The sequence below is a fragment of the Theropithecus gelada genome, chromosome 14 (genome assembly GCF_003255815.1).
Source record: "Theropithecus gelada isolate Dixy chromosome 14, Tgel_1.0, whole genome shotgun sequence".
Taxonomy (NCBI): Eukaryota; Metazoa; Chordata; class Mammalia; order Primates; family Cercopithecidae; genus Theropithecus; species Theropithecus gelada.
Genome location: NC_037682.1, coordinates 42,019,655 through 42,039,886, shown reverse-complemented (window position 1 = coordinate 42,039,886; position 20,232 = coordinate 42,019,655). Strand labels below are relative to the sequence as shown.

General features: G+C 38.7%; 1 pseudogene; it reads left to right on the top strand.

Moving 5' to 3' along the window:
• The first annotated feature begins 16,767 nt into the window (after positions 1–16,767).
• On the top strand, positions 16,768–19,269 carry LOC112605872 (annotated as a pseudogene).
• Positions 19,270–20,232: the final 963 nt, after the last annotated feature.

The following is a 20,232-nucleotide window of genomic DNA, read 5'->3' as shown; positions in this document are numbered from 1 at the left end:
TAGGAAGAAACAGAAAAGCTGAACAGGCCAATAAGAAATAGAGAGATTGCGTCAGTAATAATTGTCTCCAAATGAAGAAAAGCCCAAAGTAGAACTGGATGGGTTTGCTACTTAATTCTACCAATTTATACAGAACTAACAATTCCTTTCAAACTGTTTTTAAAAATTCTTCTTGGACTGAATTTTTCCTATCTCATTCTATGAGGCCAGCATTATCCTGGTAACCAAACCAGACAAAGGAAGGAAGGAAGGAAGGAAGGAAGGAGGGAAGGAAGGGAGAGAGAAAGAAAGAGAGAGAGAAAGAAAGAGAGAGAGAGAAAGAGAGAGACATTTACATGCCAATACCTCTGATGAACGCAGATGTAAAAATCCTCAACCCCCAAAGTACATCAAAAAGATAATAAACCATGATCAAGTTTGATTTACCTGAGGGATGCAAGGATGGTTCAGTGTAGGCAAATCAATAAATGTGATACATCACATTAACAGCGTGATGGGTAAAAGCATACAATCATCTTAATAGATACAGAACAAGCATTTGATAAAATTCAACGTCGCTTTATGATAAAAACTCCCAAGAAATTAGGCATAGAAGGAATATACCACAACATAATAAAGGCTCTATGTGACAAACCCACAGCTAATATCATATGAAATTATGAAACCCCTAAGCCTTTCCTAAAAACTGGAACAAGACAAGGATGCATATATTCACCACTCTTCTTCAACATAGTACTGAAGGTCCTAGTCAGAGCAATCAGACAGGAAAAAGAAATAAAAGGTACCCAAACTGGAAAAGAGAAAGTCAAATTATCCCTCTTTGCAGATGACATGATCTTACATGTAGAGAAGCCTAAAGACACTTTAAAAAAACCTCTTAGAACTGATAGACAAATTCGATAAAGTTGTAGGATGCAAAATCAATATACAAAACTTAATAGCATTTTTATACACCAGTAATGAACTAACTAAAAAAGAAATCAGGACAGTAATCCCATTTACACTAGCTACAAAAGGGGAAAAAGAATGGTAGTGTCTTTTTGGTGATTTTTTGGGCAGCAATTCACTTGGACAATCAGTAATGATAATTGATATGGCTCCGTGTCCCCACCCAAATCTTATCTCGAATTGTAATCCCCATAATCCCCACGTGTTGAGGGAGGGACCAGGTGGGAAGTGATTGACTCATGGGGTCATTTTTCCCCATGCTGTTCTCGTGATAGTGAATGAGTTCTCATGAGGTCCGATGGTCTTCTAAGGCAGTTTTCCCTGCTTTTGCTAACTCTCTCATCTCTCACCATGTAAGATGTGCCATGATTGTAACTTTCCCGAATCTTCCCCTGCCATGCAGAACTGTGAGTCAATTAAACCTGTTTTCTTTATAAATTACCCAGTCTCAGGTATGTCTTTATAGCAGTGTGAAAATGGACGAATACAATAAGGTTAAAGCAGGAATTGATGTAGTTGGCACATTTTATTATGCAGTCTTGTCACTTTTTTTGTTTATAAGCAAAATTTAATTCAGTTCAATATATGACATATTTCCCAGTGGCTGTAATACGGTTTCCAGAAATGTGCAAAGGTTGTGTTTAGTAGATAGATCTTCCTAAATTAACAGTTGGTCCAAAGCTAAAGAAAAAAGTTGGTTTTGGAGATTTAAGATTCTGTGATATTTACTACTATGCCTTGAGAAAACATTTCACAAAGGATCTAATTTTTTATGGAGCATTTATTATTTTCCTAATGACTTATGTTCAAATCTCATAATTATTTATCAGTAGTGATGTTATTAACAGGATCAGAGCAAGTGGTCTGATGATGGTGCACTAGCAGATAACCAAAATTACCATGTTTCGTTGGCTGCCTAATCTCTACCAGGCAAAAGTCTGGGCACTGAGAGTATAAAATGAATAAGATGTGTTCTTTTCTTAAAATAATTCCCTATTGCAGGAAGACAAAAAAAAAGTATAATATCTAAGTCACACTCCAGTGTGATAAGTCACACAATAGAGGCTTAAGACAACACTGAGAGGATGTTAACTTTGTCTGTGCTGGTCACTGGGATCGTAACATTACATGATGAATTCCAACTGGGTCCCATATGGTGTGTTTAAGGTTACTAAGTATAAAAAGCAAAACTGCAGCACTAGCACAGAATAAATCACAGCTGGAAAGGTGATACATCCAGTTTCTTCATTTTAATTATGATAAAACTGAAGGGCAGAGTAGGTACAAGATATAGCCAAAGTCATGCAGAGATTTTGATATTGATCCTGTACTAGAACAACTCCTGCTGTTAGTTTTATTCAACTGTAGCAGACACTGCTATATATTGTTTGTGTCTCTCCTGTCTAAAGAGATGCAGGGAAATACCAATTAGTTCAAGAAAATATGTAATCCTTTTTTTTCCTGTGATGTGGCAGAAACATTTTTAGAAGATACTATTGGGCTGTGTCCTCACCAATTAAAGAGAAACAATGAAAGAAGCAAATTTATTTTACTGAGAAGTTATCTATGCTTGTGATGTCTAGTATATTACAAACATATTGTGACCAAGAGGAGGACCAAGCTAACAAAGTGAAGATGGGAGAAAAGAAAGATGAAAAAGCCCTGGGTCCTTGATGACATTTATGGGCCACTGGACTAAACAACTCTGGAACTGTCCTTTTTAGAAACTTCTGAAGAGATCCGATTAGTTTTCCCTATCATTTAAGCCAAATGAATCACAATGCAGTATTTCTATAGCTAGCTTATTCTAAGACACCACTCCAGGTTATGGGTAATAGCAATATTAAAAACTGCATTAAAATAAAAACAAAATTGCTAAGTGTTTGTGTCATTGTTACCAGAATATGTAAATCTTTAATTTAAATTAGTTTTATAAAATTATTGAGATACATGTACATTTATGCATATTTGTAAGACATAATGCAGACAGATTATTTATACCCTTTATCAGTTTTCCCCATTTTGCAGAACTACGGTATACTATCAGAACCAGTATATTGACATTGATACATGCAATATGGATATGGAACTTTCCCAACACCATAGATTTCCTCTTTTATAAACATGCCCACTTCCATCTCCCATTCCTGATGACCATTATTCCGTTCTCCATTTCTATGATTTTGTCATTACAAGAATATTACAGAAAATAGATCACATGGTATATAATTTTTTGGGATTGTCTTTTTTGGCTCAGCAACATTTCTTGGAGATTCATGCAAGATGTTGAATGTATCAATAGTTTCTTTCTTTTTGTTGCTCAATGGTATTCCATGGTCTATCCCAGCTTGTTGAACCATTCACCTTCTCTGAGTTGTTTCTATTTGGGGTTATCACAAATAAAGCTGCTATGAACATTCTTATATGAACTTTTCTCATATTGTGAACATATGGTTTTATTTCCCTGAATAAATATCTGAGAGTAATTTCTGGGATGTGTGTTGTTTTATGTTTAGTTTTTATTTTATTTTAAATGCCAAACTATTTTCCAGAGAGACGATGATTTTACATTCTCACTAACAACATATGCACGATTTGGTTTTCCATATTCTCTCTTGTATTTGGCATTGTCATTATTTTATATTTTAGCCCTTCTGACAGGTATGCAGTAATAGCCTTTTATAGTTTCAATTTGCGTTTCCCTAATGGTCAAATAACTAATTATATCGAACAGCTTTTTTGTGTGCTTATTTGTCCTCTCTATATCCTCTTTGATGAATTATCTGTTCAAATATTTTCTCATCCATTTTTAATTGGATTGTTTCTTACTGGCGAGTCTGAGTCCTTTATATTTTCTAGATAAAAACTCTTTGTCCAAAACATGGTTTTCAAATATTCTCTCTCAGTTGATAGTTTGTCTTTTCATACTACTCATATGGATTTTCTTTGAACAAAAGTTTTAATAGATAAGTTTTAACTTATCAATTTTTATTTTGTGAGTTGTGCTTGTGATGTCAGTTTTAAAAACTTTTCTCCTAACTCTAGATCCAGAAAACCTATTCCTATGAATTTTTCTAAGTATTTATACTTTATATTGTGCATTTAAGTTTGTAATTTATTTTTAGTTAATAAGTCATTTTCTGACATTTATTTTAGGAAACAATTTACCTTTTTGAAATGATTGTTCAAGATATACTTCAATTAGGCAGGGATTAACAAAATAAAAATGTCAAGAATGCAAAAGTAAAATATTTATATAAAAGATTCAGGAAATATAAAACAAAGCTTTTAAGAAATAGAATATACTTTCAAATATTCTAAATATGGCTGTAAAACAATATGAACATAAAACATTGAAAAAATATATATGTAAAACAATATAGTATAAACACTTTTAGAAATTATTGTGTATAATATGAGGTTTAAGTGACCAAGGTTTTATCTTCCCATCTCTACCCTTCCCTGATGTTGTCCAACTGCTCTGCAACATTTGTTAAAAAGAGCATCCTCCTTCCATTGAAGTGCTGTTGCATTTTTGCCAAATTCTATATTATGGGTGTATTTCCTATGGAAAGGCACAACCCCTAGAATATCTAAAATAATCCTAAATTTTCAAAAAAGAAATCAGTCTATAATTTCAAGATGCATTTTATATCTATAGAAATCAAGGCTGTGGTATTTGTGTAGGGAAAGACACATTAATGAAGGGGAATAGAGAATATAAAAAATACATACTTTCACTTTTTTTCTGTCTTTAGTTCTTTGAAGTTTAATTATAGTGCATTGATATGGATTTATTTAGGTTTATCCTACTTCAAGTTCACTTAGCTTTTGAATTTGTAGGTTTAGACCTTTCATCAAATTTGGAAATTTTCAACTATTATTTATTTTAAATATCTTTCAGCCCAACACTCTCCTCTTTTTCTGGAACTGGAAATATACACATACTGGACTTCTTATTTTATTTTAGTTTATTGATGTCCCGTAGGTCCCTGAGGCTCAATTCATTTTGTTTTTCAGTCTCTTTTCTCTCTGTTGGTCAGATTGAGTAAATTGTATTGCTCTGTTCTCACGTTCACTGATTCTACATTCTGTCATCTTCATTCTACTACTGAGGTCATAAAACAAGATTTTTATTTCTGCTATTGTATTTTTCATTCTGTAATCTCATTTATGTGGGTTTTTTTGCCTTTAATTATTTCCATTTTCTATCTATACAACTTATTAGAATTTTTTATTTTATTTTATTTTGTTTTATTTTATTTTATTTTATTTTTATTTTATTTTATTGAGATGGAGTCTCACTCTGCCACCCAGGCTGGAGTGAGGTGATGCAGTCTTGGCTCACTGCAACCTCTGCCTCCTGGGCTTAAGCAATTCTCCTGCCTCACCCTCCCTAGTAGCTGGAATTATAGGCACCCACCACCACTCCCAGCTAATTTTTGTATTTTTAGTAGAGATGGGGTTTCACCACATAGTGAAACCAGGTTGGTCTCAAACTCCTGACCTCAAGTGAACCACCCACCTTGGGCTTCCAAAGTGCTGGGATTACAGGCGTGAGCCACCATGCCCGACCTAGAATTTTATTTAATTTTATTTAAAAATGTTTTGGAACAGTTTTATGTTCACAGCAAAATTAAATGTAAGATACAAAGTTCTTCTATATATACACCCTGCCTACAAACATGCACAGCCTCTCCCATTGTCAACATTTCCCACCAGAGTGGTACATTTGTTACAACTGTTGAACCAAATTGACACATCATCATCACTTAAATCAATAGTTTATATTAGGGTTTACTTTTGGTGTTGCACATCCTATGGGTTTGGATAAAGGTATAATGACATGTATTCACCTTTATAATGACATAGATTACAGATTTATAGACTTAAACATTTTCTGTGCTTCAACCTATTCATCCCTCCTACTCCACAAAATTCTGGCAACCCGTGATCTTTTTGGTGTTTCTATAATTGCACATTTCTAGAATTTCATATAGTTGTAATCACAGAGTATGTAGCCTTTTCAAAGATTGGCTAGAGACTGTAGGAAGGAATATATGTATGACTAATTTCACTTAGAAATACACATTTAAGGTTTCTCAATGAATTTCTTGGTTCAGTAGCTCATTTCTTTTTAGCACTGAATATTATTTTATTGTCTGGGCATAATATAATTTATTTATTCATTCACCTACTTAAGAGTCTCTTGGTAGCTTCCAAATTTTGGCAGTTATGAACAAAACTTCTATAAACATTTCTGTGCGGGTTTTTGTGTGGACACATGTTTTCAGCTTCTTCCAGTAAGTGCCGAGGACTATGATGCTTTATTACGTGAAAAGAATAGATTTAGTTTTGTAAGAAAACTAACACGGTGGCTGTACCATTGTGCATTTGCAAGATGAGAGTTCCTATTTATCCACATTTTCACCGCATTTGGTGTTGTCAGTGTTCTGTGTTTTGGCCATTCTAATAAGTGCGTAGTGGATCATATTGCTTTAATTTATGTATTTCTGATGTAGCACCTTTTCTCATGCTTATTTGCCATCTATATATCTTGCTTTGTGAAATGTCTGTTAAGTTATTTGGCCCATTTTAAAATCAGGCTGTTAGTTTTATTGTTGAGTTTGAAAAGTTTTTCTTTTTCTTTTTCTTTTCTTCTTTTATTTTTTTTTTACAAATATTGGATAATAATTTTTTATCGAATATGTTTTTAAAAATGTTTTCCCAGTCTGCAGCTTGTCTTCTCTTTCTCTTGATATTGCATTTTGCAAAGCAGAAGTTTTTAATTTTAATGAAGTCCAGCTAATCAATTTTTGTATAGATCATGCCTTTGCTATTGTACCTAAAAGTCATTGCCACACCAAAGGTCATCTAAGTTTTCTCCTATGTTAACTTCTAGGAGTTTTATAGTTTTGTGTTTTACATTGCAATCTCTGAGCCACTTTGAATTAATTTTTTGAAGGGTCTAAGGCCTTTGTCTAGATTTATTATTATTATTATTATTGGTATTATTATTTTGCCTATGAATGTCCAATGGTGCCAGCACCATTGGTTGAAATGTTCATTTTTGCTCCATTGCACTATCTTTACTCCTTTGTCAGATATTAGTTGATTATATTTATTGGTTTTATTTCTGGGTTCCCTATTCTATTCAATTTTTCTATATAGCTATTCTTTAGCCAGTGCCATACTCTCTTGATTGCTGTAGCTTTGCAATAAGTCTTGAAGTCAGGTGGTGACAGTGTTGTAACTTTGATCTTTTCCTTCAATATTATTTTGGATAGTTTGGTTTACCTCCTCATATAAACTTTGGAATCAGTTTTGTGATATCCACAAAGTAATCTGCTACAAATTTGATTGGGGTTACACTGAATCTATAGAACAATTTGAAACTGACATCTTGATAATATTGAGTCTTTCCATTAACAAAGAATATTTTTACATTTATTTCACTCCTCTGAGTCATTTCATCAGAGTTTCTGCACATATATATACAAACACACATAGTACTTATCTTGTTAGATTTATACCTAAACATTTCATTTTAGGGGGTGCTAATGTAAATGATACTTCATTTTAAATTTCAGATTTCACTTGTTCATTGCTGATTTATAGGAAAGCAATTTACTTTTGTATATTAGCTTTGTATACTGTAACCTTGCAATAAGTTATGATTAGTTCCTGGAGACTTTTGTTGATTCTTTCAGATATTCTACATAGATAGATTATGCCATCTGTGAACAAATACATCTTTTTTCTTTCTTCCCAATTATAATGACTTTTCTTTTCTTCACTGTCTTATTGCAATAGCTAAGACTTCCAGTATGATGTTGAGATGTGGTGAGAAGAGACTTTCTTCCCTCTGGTATTCTCAATGTGTCTATGTTATACCTTTTGTAGTTCTCCAGTCCTTGGATGTTCTGTTCTGTTTTTTGTTTTTTTCATTCTTTGTTTTTTTCACCTTTCAGTTTTTGAAGTTTTTGTTTACATATTCTCAAACTCAGAAGTTCTTTCTTCAGCTCTGTGTATTCTACTAATAATCTCATCAAAGGCACTCTATATTTCTATTACAGTGTTTTTTATCTCTAGCATTTATTTTTTGGTATTTATATCTGATTACATTACCCACCTGTTTTGCATGTTATCTACTTCATTAAAGAGATTTTTAAAGCATATTAATTGTAGTTGTTTGCAATTTCTGGTCTTTTAGTTCCAACATCTCTTCCATTTCTGTTTCTCATAGTTGCTCTGTCTTTTCAAATTGTGTGTTTTGGCTTTGCGTATGCCATGTAATTCATTTCTTGATAGCCAGATACGATGCACAGGTAAAATAAACTGCTGCCAATAGGTCTCTAGTAATAGTGGTAAGGTGTTAGGGGAGGAGAGGCATTCTCCAGTCTTACAATGAGGCCTCAGTCTTTTAGTGAGCCTACACTTCTGGGATGTGAAGTTCACAATTGTTTCTCAGTAGTTTTCTCCTGCCTTAGGTTTGACAGGAGGACTAGAGTGGTCTATAGTTCGGTATTTCCTTTCTCCCATATGGAAGGCTGGAGCTAGCTAGAGTCGGGTGTTTTTCTTCCTCCCAGTCAGTTAGGTTCTGATAATATCCCAGAAGGTTAAGATCTCATTTCTTGAGGGCAGGCCTTGTTATGAACTCATTACTCTGACATATTTCAAAATGGTTCCTTTTTCCCTCTCCCCGCCAGAAGCAGAAGGGGATTTTACTCTGATATTTACTGTGAAAACCTGGAGATAAATTTGATAATATTTTCTCCCCACCCATCGCTGAGTACTTCTGGAGTTTTTAACTTTCAATCCTGTCCACACTGAGCCTCAGGCAATTCATCAACTAGAATTCAGATTTTCCTACTCAAGCACTAGTTCCCAGGTTGATTTTTACTTGTTAGTCTCTGCTTTTCTGCTGTGATAAGCTGTGACTCCCTATATTCACCTTTTTTTTCCCTCTCCAGTCTTGGGGGCAGTGGTTTGCCCTATATCCTCACCTCTGTTAGAGATCCAAGAGGAATTGTTAATTTTTAATTTTCTTTAGCTTTATACTTGTTTTGAACTAACGTGGCAACTTCTAAGCTCCTTATATGCAGAATCAGAAACTGAAAGTCCCTGGTTCATTTTTTAATAATTGTATTTCATTGCTGAGATTATATATATGTCCATCTCTCTTGCTGCTTCAACCTAGTGTTTTCAGGTGGACTCTTGTTCAACCCCAGGGAAGAAAGAACCTACCTAGGTGGTCTTTTAATATCAATGTAAAATCAGGAATTACTGGGTCTGGATTGCTTTTGTATTTTGGATGGGGCATTATAGGATGCCATAGTGCTATAGTGTTTCTCTACTCCTGGAGTTACTTTTTTTCTTCACTTCTCAGAATTGCATTTTGTTGATTTCTTAGTTTATTTCTCACATTAAGAGTTGTGCTTTGTGAGGGGGTAATATGGAGAGATGAGTCTACATCATCTTGTCTGGACTAGATTTCTCTGTTTAGTTCATCCCTAAAGGTTAGTCACAGCTATACCAAGGCATCGAATGTAGCCTACACCTAGTTTAAATATTTAATACAACATTCTAGTCTCAAATAATTTCATTGTAGAATATTAGCATACTTTATAGCAAGTTGTTTAATTAGTAAATAATGATTTTTGTTTCAATTATAATACTATACTATTTAATTAGTTGAGTTTTAGAGCCCTCCTATTAATTTATGAGCTAATTTTTAAAGATGAAAGAAATAAAGAAATATATTAAATAAAAATAAAGGGGAAAAGTTAGATGTTGGCCTCCTATGAATTAAGCCAGACAGGCTACACTGCTGATACTAGTTTTCCCTAAAAAGTTGGGAAAATAAAATGAACATTAGTAGACCATAGTTTGCCTCCCCAGGTGTATTTCCAGGTATATAAAAGAGAACGAAAGGTGTATTATAAAGGTATTAGAAGCAGCTGTTTCTTGGTGGGTGGGATTTGACAGTATTTCTTATTTTCTTCTTTTTATTTCTCATCATTTTCCATAATTTTTATGACATGTAAAAGTTTTTCTTTGTGTACATATATTTAAATGAGGTATCATATTAAAAATGTGTACTTGCAAATTGTTGATTTCCCCAAATACTTTAAGAAGTCAGGATAATATAGTGATTAATGGCCAAGTCACTGAAGTCAACAGATAGAGATATGAACTCTGGCTCTGTTACTGGTAACTTATTGTGATCTTAGGCAGGCTACTTAGGTACACTAGGTCTCATTTTTCTTATTTAAAAATTAGAGAGAACAGTAATATTATACTATTGTGCTGAGAAGAAAAGACGTATTGCACATAAACTATAGTGAGGACTTAATACGCTGTAGCAGTTACTATTTTCATTATTGTTGTCAGAACCCTGTTTACAACCAAGGCAATTCAATTTGAGCAGCAGGGCATATAGCATTAGGGTCCTAGGAGCATCAAAAGCCCTTCATAACTCTGAAATCCCCCCTTCCACGGCTGTAGTAACACTAACTACTAAGATGAGCATAATCAAGAAGGCCCAAGATGCAGTTACTGAATTTGTTAGAAGCCTCCAGTCTCTGAACTACAACTTAGCATCATCTATACTGGGCTAGGTGATTGCTTCTCTGGCTTCTTGCAGGTCTAAAGTACTTAATCAACATTTCCTCATACTTGGATTAAAAAATTAGAGCAACAATTCTGAACAGTAGAAAAGATTAAAGATTAAAATTATAAATTTTCTTTGAACAGCTGCTAGCCACAAAGATCCTATATGTGGAAAGCCAAGAGGTTACTCCCCTGCGATACAAACATCCCCAGCCACATGGACACAGACACCTGTACATCATAGGCAGAGGCATTATCATTGGAATGGCATAATCTGGAATAATTATTGAGGACCTTAACACTAGATAAAAATTATATTTTGTTTTCAGTTTTATCTGTGCCAGATATTATAGGGTTCAAATTTCATAAAATAAACAGAACTATGACTTGTTTCACAGTTTGCATAGCATAGCTAATCTCACAGGTTTCGCGTTGATGCTAGGTATGGGGAACTGCATTGTTTTGACCTAACTATATACACAATTTTTTTTCCATGCAAGAAACGCAAATAGGTGTATGATAAATTACCTGTCCTGTGAAATAGGTATGTGATAAATTATCTGTCCTGAATAACCATTGAGTTTATATGTGAAAATAAATTTAAGAAGTGTAAATTAAGTAGTGGTCAAGAACAAATATACAGCAGGAATTTTTGGAGACAGATAAACTAAGAGCTAAGACCTAGTTAAACTGTTTATTATTTACATTCATTTGATCAAGTTTTTTGGCTTTTCTGAACTTACAGTTTTTCTCTATAATAGATGAAGTGATGCCTAACTCTCAAGGCTGTGGGACTGAAATGAAAGAATATATAGAGCCCTTAAGATGGGGCTTGGTACATAAGTGCAAATTTTCTTTACATTCCCATTAATTTATAATATTTCACAGACTCCAGAGAATGCGTATATGCATATATATACTCATATCTATAATGTATGTTTATATAGACAAACATATATGTATGTGTGTATACATACACACATTTGTAGTTCATTTTATGCATGTGTTATACGTTAGAGATTAGAGGATGGTTATTGAATTGATTTCCAAAATATTCTCCAATCTCCTAGATCCCAAAAGTTTAGAAAGAATAATCGATTTTGAATTCAGAGAAACATATTGATTTAAAACATATGAAATTTCTGGGTTTAAGGTTAAAGAAAGTTTACTATGAGTAGTTTAATATGGCTTAATCTATTAAGTTTCATAGCCTTTATCGCTTGTGGTTGACTAAGTCTACAAAGTGGATTGGGAACAAGCACTGGTTCTTGAAGGATAGACTAGATTTAAATAGACAGATGTGAACAAGCTCATTTGGGGAACACATTCACGCCATGGTGACAGCAAGAATATTCAGAGCTGAACAAGCCAATTCCAGCATACCTATTTTCCTCTTTGACAAAGGCAAAATTCTGCCCTCCCCACTAAGCTAAGGTATGCAAATTCTAAAGGAGAAAAAAACTTGATAGTTATCAGTAGCTTCTTTAATTATTTTTATTCACTATTTCCAATTGTATTCAGCTCTCTCAGTATTTCATGGAACAGTGTAAAGTCACTAAAGCTCTTGCTCTTCATGAATAATCTTTCTATTCCCAGGGAACACATTTTATTTAGTGAGACTCATTACAGTTCAAAACCATTCCAATCAAGTTGTCCATTGCAATTTCCAGGGTGTAAGGTGTATGTTCAATCATCAACGTAGAGCTATTCACTGATCCTCTTATGTTGCCCACAGAATCATACACAGAAAATTATTCGGTGCATAACATGAATTCCCCAATGTATTAAGTGCAAATGATAAGATGCCTTAGAGACCACTGCAGATACTTGTAGCTAATGAGAAAATCTTACAGAAGAGGGAAAATACCATGCTGAGAATCTGCTTTGTTACAGTGGATATGAGAAAGAAATTGTCCTCAGGAACTCCAGTGTCAGAACTGTTTCTGTCACTTGCTCATTACGGACCTTGGACAATTTGCCTTAATCCATCTACGGATTAGTTACCTTATGTATGAAATAAATTGGCTCTACAAAATTGTGTCTCTATTGTGAACTACAAATGTGATAACATGCATAAAATGCTTTATAGATGATAAAGCGAGATTCAAAAATCTTATTTCATTACAAGCAGACACTATGTTTCAGACGCTTTGGGATGTATTTTGTCTTTTTGGAAATAATTTAAAGAATATAATTGGATTGTTCGTAACTCAAAGGATAAATGCTTGAGGGGATGGATACACTATTATCCATGATGTGCTTATTTCACATTGTATGGCTGTATCAAAACATCTCATGTACCTCATAAGTATATACACCTACTATGTACCCACATACAATTTTAAAAACAATTAAAACATTTTTAAAGCATTTGACATAGTACGTAAAAACTAAGGAAAATTTTAAATATCAAAAGAAGCAAAATAAATAATTCCATGTAGTACAGAAGTTAAGCAGAAAAGGAAATATAATCAAACTTTTCTATGTAGCTCAGCTGTAATAACATATACATGTAAATAACATATACTTATCTACAGTAATGGAAACATTAAATAATGATGAAAAATTATGAAATTGGTACACCAGAAAAGAGAGAGAAAAATGTTCAGGGGGCTTAGGATGGTCATGAGGAAAGGTATATAAGAAAGGTAAATCTTCATTTAACACACTAGGAAGTGAATGCATAATGTCTAAATTTTAAAAATGAGTAATGGTAGTACACATATTATTTAGAAATATGGAAGTAGCTAGCAAGAAAAAAGGAACTAAATGAGTTGAAAATTGTTCTTTCAATGTGTTGAGGAGGGGTTGGGGATGGTGGGGTGGGGGATTACTATAGTCCATTCTAAACCTCCCTGTCCTATTTGTTTTATTGTGTTAAGAACACCAAACATGAGCTCCACCCTCTTAACAATTTCTAAGTAAATAATACAGTGTTGTTAATTGTAATTGGAATGTCATATGGCAGAATTTATTCATCTTCCACAACTGAAACTTTGTACCTGTTGATTAGCAACTCTCTACTTTTCTCTTCTCCCAATTCTTGGCAACTACCATTCTATCCTCTGATTTCCTGAGTGTGACTATTCTGGATGCTATTACCTGCATAACAGGTGGGTTCGACCTCTTGGTGAGTGACAGTCCAATGACCACAACCTTTATGTCCTTAAGTATTTTGTCTGCATAATTAAGAAATGCATGTTCCTAGAAAATACTTAAGAAATCATTGTCTATCATAAAGAATTCTCTAAGAGAAGCCTAGCACTCTCTTTGTGCAACCAGAATTTTTATTACTGATTCAAGCTTCTTATTCATTATTGGTTTGTTTAGGTTTTTCATTTCTTCATAGCTCAATTGGGTAGATTGCATGTGTCTAGAAATTTATCAATTTCTTTTAGGTTATCTAATGTGGGGTGTAAAATGGTTCATAATTTTCAACCATTATGCAACCATAGTTTATTTAACTCCCTTTTCTAGGTAAGAAAATATTTTCCCTTTTCTCCGACTGTCATGAGTTTTGTCTTTAGACTCTGAGCCATAAAATTTAGCAACTTGCTTTGAAAACATACCACATTTTGTGTGTGAGAGAGACACATTCAAATTGCTTTTTAGTCATGATCTCACAGGCAGTAACACCAGCTCCATGAGATGAGCCAAGAAACAAATTATCTCTATTTTTAAAAGGCCAATAAAAAAAGGGTTAAGTAGCTGATTATAGAACTGGAAACAAGCTTAGCTGCTGGAGTTAGCTTGGTGCACGTAAGAGTAACCACCAAATGGCTTCATGGTGAGTGCAAATTGAAGTTTATTGATACTTGATGTAACTTGACTTGTCAGAGTCTTAGTTTACTCATAAGCAATGAGCTTAGAAATGAAAGGGAGAATTGAAGAGACTGGCAATGTATGCAGTTTATTTTTATTTTCTTTGTAAGCTTTTCTTCTGATTTGTGCTTTTTTATAAACAAGAATCTCAAGTTGATGTTCAATATCAAAGAAATATCCATAATATGTTTGGCAGAAATGCTTACCATGTAAAAGTGCTTTCACATCATATATTATTTGGTATTCTACCTTTTCTCATATTCTTCTGTCATTTTGTTTATAGGTCATCTCATATAATATCTACTGATGAATATATATCTCAAGCTCAGTTCTATTTCCTGAATTCCAGACCCACATGTAGAACTGCTTATGCACTTTTTGGATGACTATTAGGTCTCTCAAAACTAGCATATTCAATACTCAGTTACTGACATTTCTTCCATCTTAATTTTGCCCCTCCTACATGACTATATGACTTCTTCATACAGTTAATTGTAATTGTGTTCTTTCTGTTGCTCAGGTCAGAATCTTGGAGTCATTCTTAATACCTCTTATTCAGACCTAAAATTGTGTCTTTGACTGAATTCTACCATCTCTACCTTTAAAATCTATGTGTATTTCAATACTTTCACCATCTCCAACACCTCATTAGTTCAAACCACCAAGATTCTTGCCTTAGAAATTATAATAGCCTCTTAACTGGGTTTCCTGGTTCAATTTTGCCTCCAAAACCTATTCCATACATAGTAGCCAGAGTCATTTGGTTAAAATGTGACAGCATCTTATCACTTCACTTAAACCTTTCAGTGCCTTCCTCCTCCCTTAAAGTTCAAGTTAAAATCATTACATGATTTACAAGACTCACTGATCTGGCTTCATTACTATTCCTCTGAATTTTCTCCTCCTGCATTCCCTTCAACTCATTCTTTCTGCTGACACTGGAATCCTTTATACATCATCAGACAAACTCCTGCTTCAGGGTCTTTGCCTTGAAGGGTTCAATCTGCCGAGAATAATATCTTACAGATACTTACATAACTTCATCCCTCACATCCTTCAGGTCCTTACTACTTACTTGTGGCCTTCCCAATTACCTGCTTAAACTTAGAAGTCTTACGGCAACACACCCACCCCTCTTCCCTGCTCTATTTTTCCCCTTAGTTCTTATTACTATTTATGATACTTAACATGCATTTTTGAAAATTTTATTGCACACTATAATTTAAGCACTATGAGAATAGGCAGATTGTTTTGTTAATGATTTGGCACATAGTAACCACTAAATAATAATTTATTGAATTAATGAAGGGCTATATATTTTACCTTAATAGAATGACTTAGAATTTTGCAACATGAGCTAATCGGATTTTAAGAAATCCCATCATGGAAGAATGTTTGTTGTCATAGCATAGACTTATAAAAAATCTATGCCTATCTCATCTATTAGGTAGAGCCTCATAAAAAATCCAATATGTAATACTTGTGTTTATCGATTTTTTAAAAGAAAATTGGTAACTTATTTTTGTTCTCAATGCTGACTGCCTTTCTCCTTTGACTTCCTGATAGTTTATAAATATAATTTCAAAATTCTTAAATCTAAAAAGAAAATGGTTACTGGTTACTTTAATTAAAGAAAAAAAAATTGTCAATTACGCAGACATTAATTACTTTGGGATCAACTGCCCCTCTGTCTGCTGAAGATTTTGAAATACTGGGTCAAGTTCTCGGTTTTCCCCTTTCATCATTGTAATTCCTTTTAAAGTGGCCTTCCCCTGAGCAAAGCTAACATTGAACAAAACTCTAAAGCTTGTCTCTTTTCAAAAAGAAAAAAAAATAAAAACTAAAAAGAAAAGAAGAAAATCATTGTATTAATGCCTCTGTTCTAGTGTGAACAATAATTAGCAGCGAGTTTCACATTTTTAAAACAAAATCTAATTAGTTACGAAGAACACCCAACTCCCCTCTATTATTTATTTTTCTTCTACCTTAATAATTGGCTGGCCTCATATTATTTACCTATTTCTACAAAAACAAAAATTAAACGAACAAAAAACACTCTCAGAGATGCTCAAAGAAAAGGAAGACGGAGCCAAGATGGCCGCCTCCACCACCCAGTGCCCAGTGACCAAAGCGGGGAGCAAGTCGGCGGGGCCGCGCGCGGGGTTGTCCGGGAGCGCGCGCCGGCCTGGGCGCCCCACCGCAGGGCTCCCCAGCCCCGGCACTGCAGCACCGCCCGCGCCGCCGCCGCCACCGCCACCTCCACCACCACCGCCACCGCCACCGCCGCCGCGGGACAAGCCCAGGGACTGGCCGAAGGCCGGGCGGGAGCCAGGGCCCGGGCCCTTGTCCGCGCCAGGCCTGGGTTCTGAGGAAAATGCAGTGGTGGCCATGGACCTGAGTTCTCCCTCGCTCCCTAAGACGGCCCTGCCTGTCCCTGGGGCCCTGGAGCAGGTGACCAGTTGGCTGAGCAGCAAAGTGGCTCTGGAGGTTCCTCATGGCAGCAAACAGGAGCTGCAGGACCTCAGATCCCAGAGCCTGACCACCGGCGAGGTCTGCGGCGCCTGCTTTGAGACCCGAAAGGGCCTGTCCAGCCACGCACGCTCCCACCTGCAGTAGCTGGTAGTGGCAGAGTCCGAGAGGCGCGTTGCACCCATCAACCTCCTCTAGGAGCTTATGAAGCAGAAGGGCCTGCCGGACGCCCACCTTGGGCTGCCCCCGGGCCTGGCTAAGAAGTCCAGCTGGCTGAAGGAGGTGGTCTCCGGGGACCCCGTCCCGGCTTACTTACCCTGGCCAACTCCTTGGATGCCCCTGCTGTCAACAAAGCCATTAAGTTGCATCTCGGCTTCTCGACCAAGGGCCTGGGCCGCCCCCACCTCCCCAGCTCTCCACTCCTCAAAAAGACACCACTGGCCCTGGCGGGCTCCTCTACCCCTAAGAATCCTGAGGACAAGAGCCCCGAGCTGTCCCTGAGCCCCCGGCCGGCCTCCCAAAAGGCACAGTGACCTCAGTCTGAGGCCCTTGAACCTCACCTCAGGCCCAGAGCCAGCACCAGACGTCCGCTGCTGTGAGTTCTGTGGTGAGTTCTTCTAGAACCGCAAGGGCTACTGGAGCCACACGGGCTCCCATCTGAGGCAAATGGGCGTGACTGAAGGGTACGTCAACGGCTCGCCCATCGACAGGCTGCGGGAGCTCCTGAAGAGACAGACCTAGTCTCGCCCTGGCAGACCTCCCAACCAGCCAGGGCCAAGTCCAAAAGCTCTGGCCAAGATGATGGGCAGCACAGGTCCTGGCAGCTCACCGGAAACCCGCAGCCCCTCGGACCTTCACATCTCACCCTTGGCCAAGAAGTTGCTACCGCCACCAGGCAGCCCCCTGGGCCACTCACCAACTGCTTCTACTCCTCCCACGGCCCGGAAGATGTTCCCAGGTCTGACTGCACCCTCCCTGCCCAAGAAGCTGAAGTCTGAACAAATACGGGTGGAGATCAAGCGGGAGATGCTGCTGGGGGCCGTTCATGGGGAGCTACACCTGTCTGAGGGTCCCTGGGAGGTGCCACGGGAAGACATGATACCTCTGAACCTGTCTTCCCGGGCAGAGCCGGTGCGCGACATCGCTATAAGTTCTGCAGCGGGTTCTTTGAGAAGCGCAAGGGCCTATCTAGTCACGCGTGCTCCCACCTGCTGCAGATGGGTGTGACCGAGTGGTCAGTCCATAGTTCGTCCATTGACACTGCGAGAGATCCTCTAGAAGTCCAAGCCGTGCCTCATCAAGAAGGAATCAATCACTGGCTGGAGACCTGGTCCCTGCCTTGGCTGAGGATGGGCCTCCCACTGTGGCCCCTGGGCCAGTGCAGTCCCCACTGCCGCTATCGTCTGGCCGGTCAGGCAAACCAGGCACAGGGCCGGCCCAGGTTTCCTTGTGAGCTCAGCCTGACTCCCATCTCTGGGGCCAAGCCCTGAGCCACTGGCTACTGGCTACCTGGGCTCAGTGGCAGCCAAGCTGCCCCTGCAGGAGGACCGCCTCCTCCCCAGCAGAGGTCAAGGCCAAGACCTACATCCAGACTGAACCGCCCTTCAAGACAAAGACCATTCACAAGAAGACCTCCCACTCCTCCACCGAGGCCTGCTGCGAGCTGTGTGGACTTTACTTTGAAAACCGCAAGGCTCTGGCCAGCCACGCACGGGAACAACTGTGGTAGTTCAACGTGACCGAGTGGCGCATCAGTGGTTCGCCCATCGAGACACTGAGCGAGTGGATCAAGCACCAATCCCAGAAGGTGGGCGCCTACCGCAGTTATACATCCGGGGCAGCTGCACCTTCACCAAGAAGTACCGCAGTGCCAGCCATGGCCATGACAGTGACAAGCGGCCGTCCCTGAGCTGGCACCCAGGCGCCTGGCCGTGGTAGGCTGCAGTGCTGGGGGCCTGGGAACCAGAGCCTGAGGCTGGCTGGGCAGCCCACAGTGGTGAGCAGCCTCTGGCAGCCAGGCCGCTGGACACCGTGAAGGCTGAAGCGCATCAGCGGCAGAACATCAACAAATTCGAATGCCGACAAGCTCGTCCTCCAGATGCCTCCACAGCCGGGGGAGGTGAGGAGACCGATGACCTACAGCAGAAGCTGGAGGAGGTGAGGCAACCCCACCCCGAGTCCGGCCGGTCCCCTCCCTGGTGACCCTGACATCACTTGTCAAGTTCATGGGCAACATCTACACTTGTCCTCGAATGCAGGTTCTGCGAAATGAAATTCCAGGGCCCCCTCTCTATCCAGGAAGAGTAGGTGTGGCACTTACAGCTGCACATCCTGGAGATGAACTTCTCCAAAGTGGACCCACAGCCTAAGGAGTCCCAGGCCCTGCAGGCACAGACAGTGGCGGCAGAGGCTTCCTAACACAAAAGCATTCCAGATCCCCTCTCATGCCACCTGTGTCTCTTCTTCTTCCTCTGTATCCTCGTCCCTCATCCTCTTTCTTTCCATTTCTGTAGGAGCAAGCCAAAACCTCAAACCGGCGCCCCTTGGGGTCTGGGCACTCTACAGCCAGGGCGCCGGGAGCAAGCTAGCAGCCCTTCCCCCAGTCCGAAGACTCTGGGACCACAGGGTGTCTTCCTTCAGCCTATGCCCACATGGTCCAGCAGGGGCAGCAGCCAGGTCTCGGGTGGCAGCCGATCTGGTCGCAGGGGAGGACAGCACTCCCCATTCTAGCAGCCAGTCAGGGCGATGTCTGCCATCCGTGGCCATTTGCAAAGACCCCAAACACCCCTGTTCTGGTTCCCTCTCGCCCCCATGAATATCCTCTCACACGCATGTACATGCGAACACACAAGCACCTTGTGAGACCTGGGATCTGCCCCGGATCCCCAGTTCCAGGGTCGAACGACCACATCATGCCACGGTGCTTGCTCAGGGGAAGCCATGCTCCCTCTGTGGAGCCAGCTGGAGCCTGGGAGCCCCCCACTGAGCCCCCAGTGCCACGGAAATCCTTGCTGGCTGCCCCCCAGAGGGGCCTTCCCAACTGGGAAGAGCCTAGAGCTGACAGCTGACTCCTGCCATGTCAAGACCCCTAAAGAGCCTCATGGGCTCTGGGACCCTGGAGGGTGAGAAGGTGGGGTGGGACTCTCCTGCCCAACCCCTGACCCCTTCCCCTTTTCACCGTTGCTTTCTATGTATAGCTCCCTACGATTTTCAGTTTTTTAAAAACGCGTTTTGTGTAGAAAATAAGGAACGTGGATCTTTTTATTTTGCAATCCTGGACCAGCTAGAAGCCTTTGACCTTTTAGAAGCTTAAAAGCTTTTAAATCAACATTAAAAGCTGATTGACCTTTTAACTTTTTTCAGTGACCACATTTTGGTTAT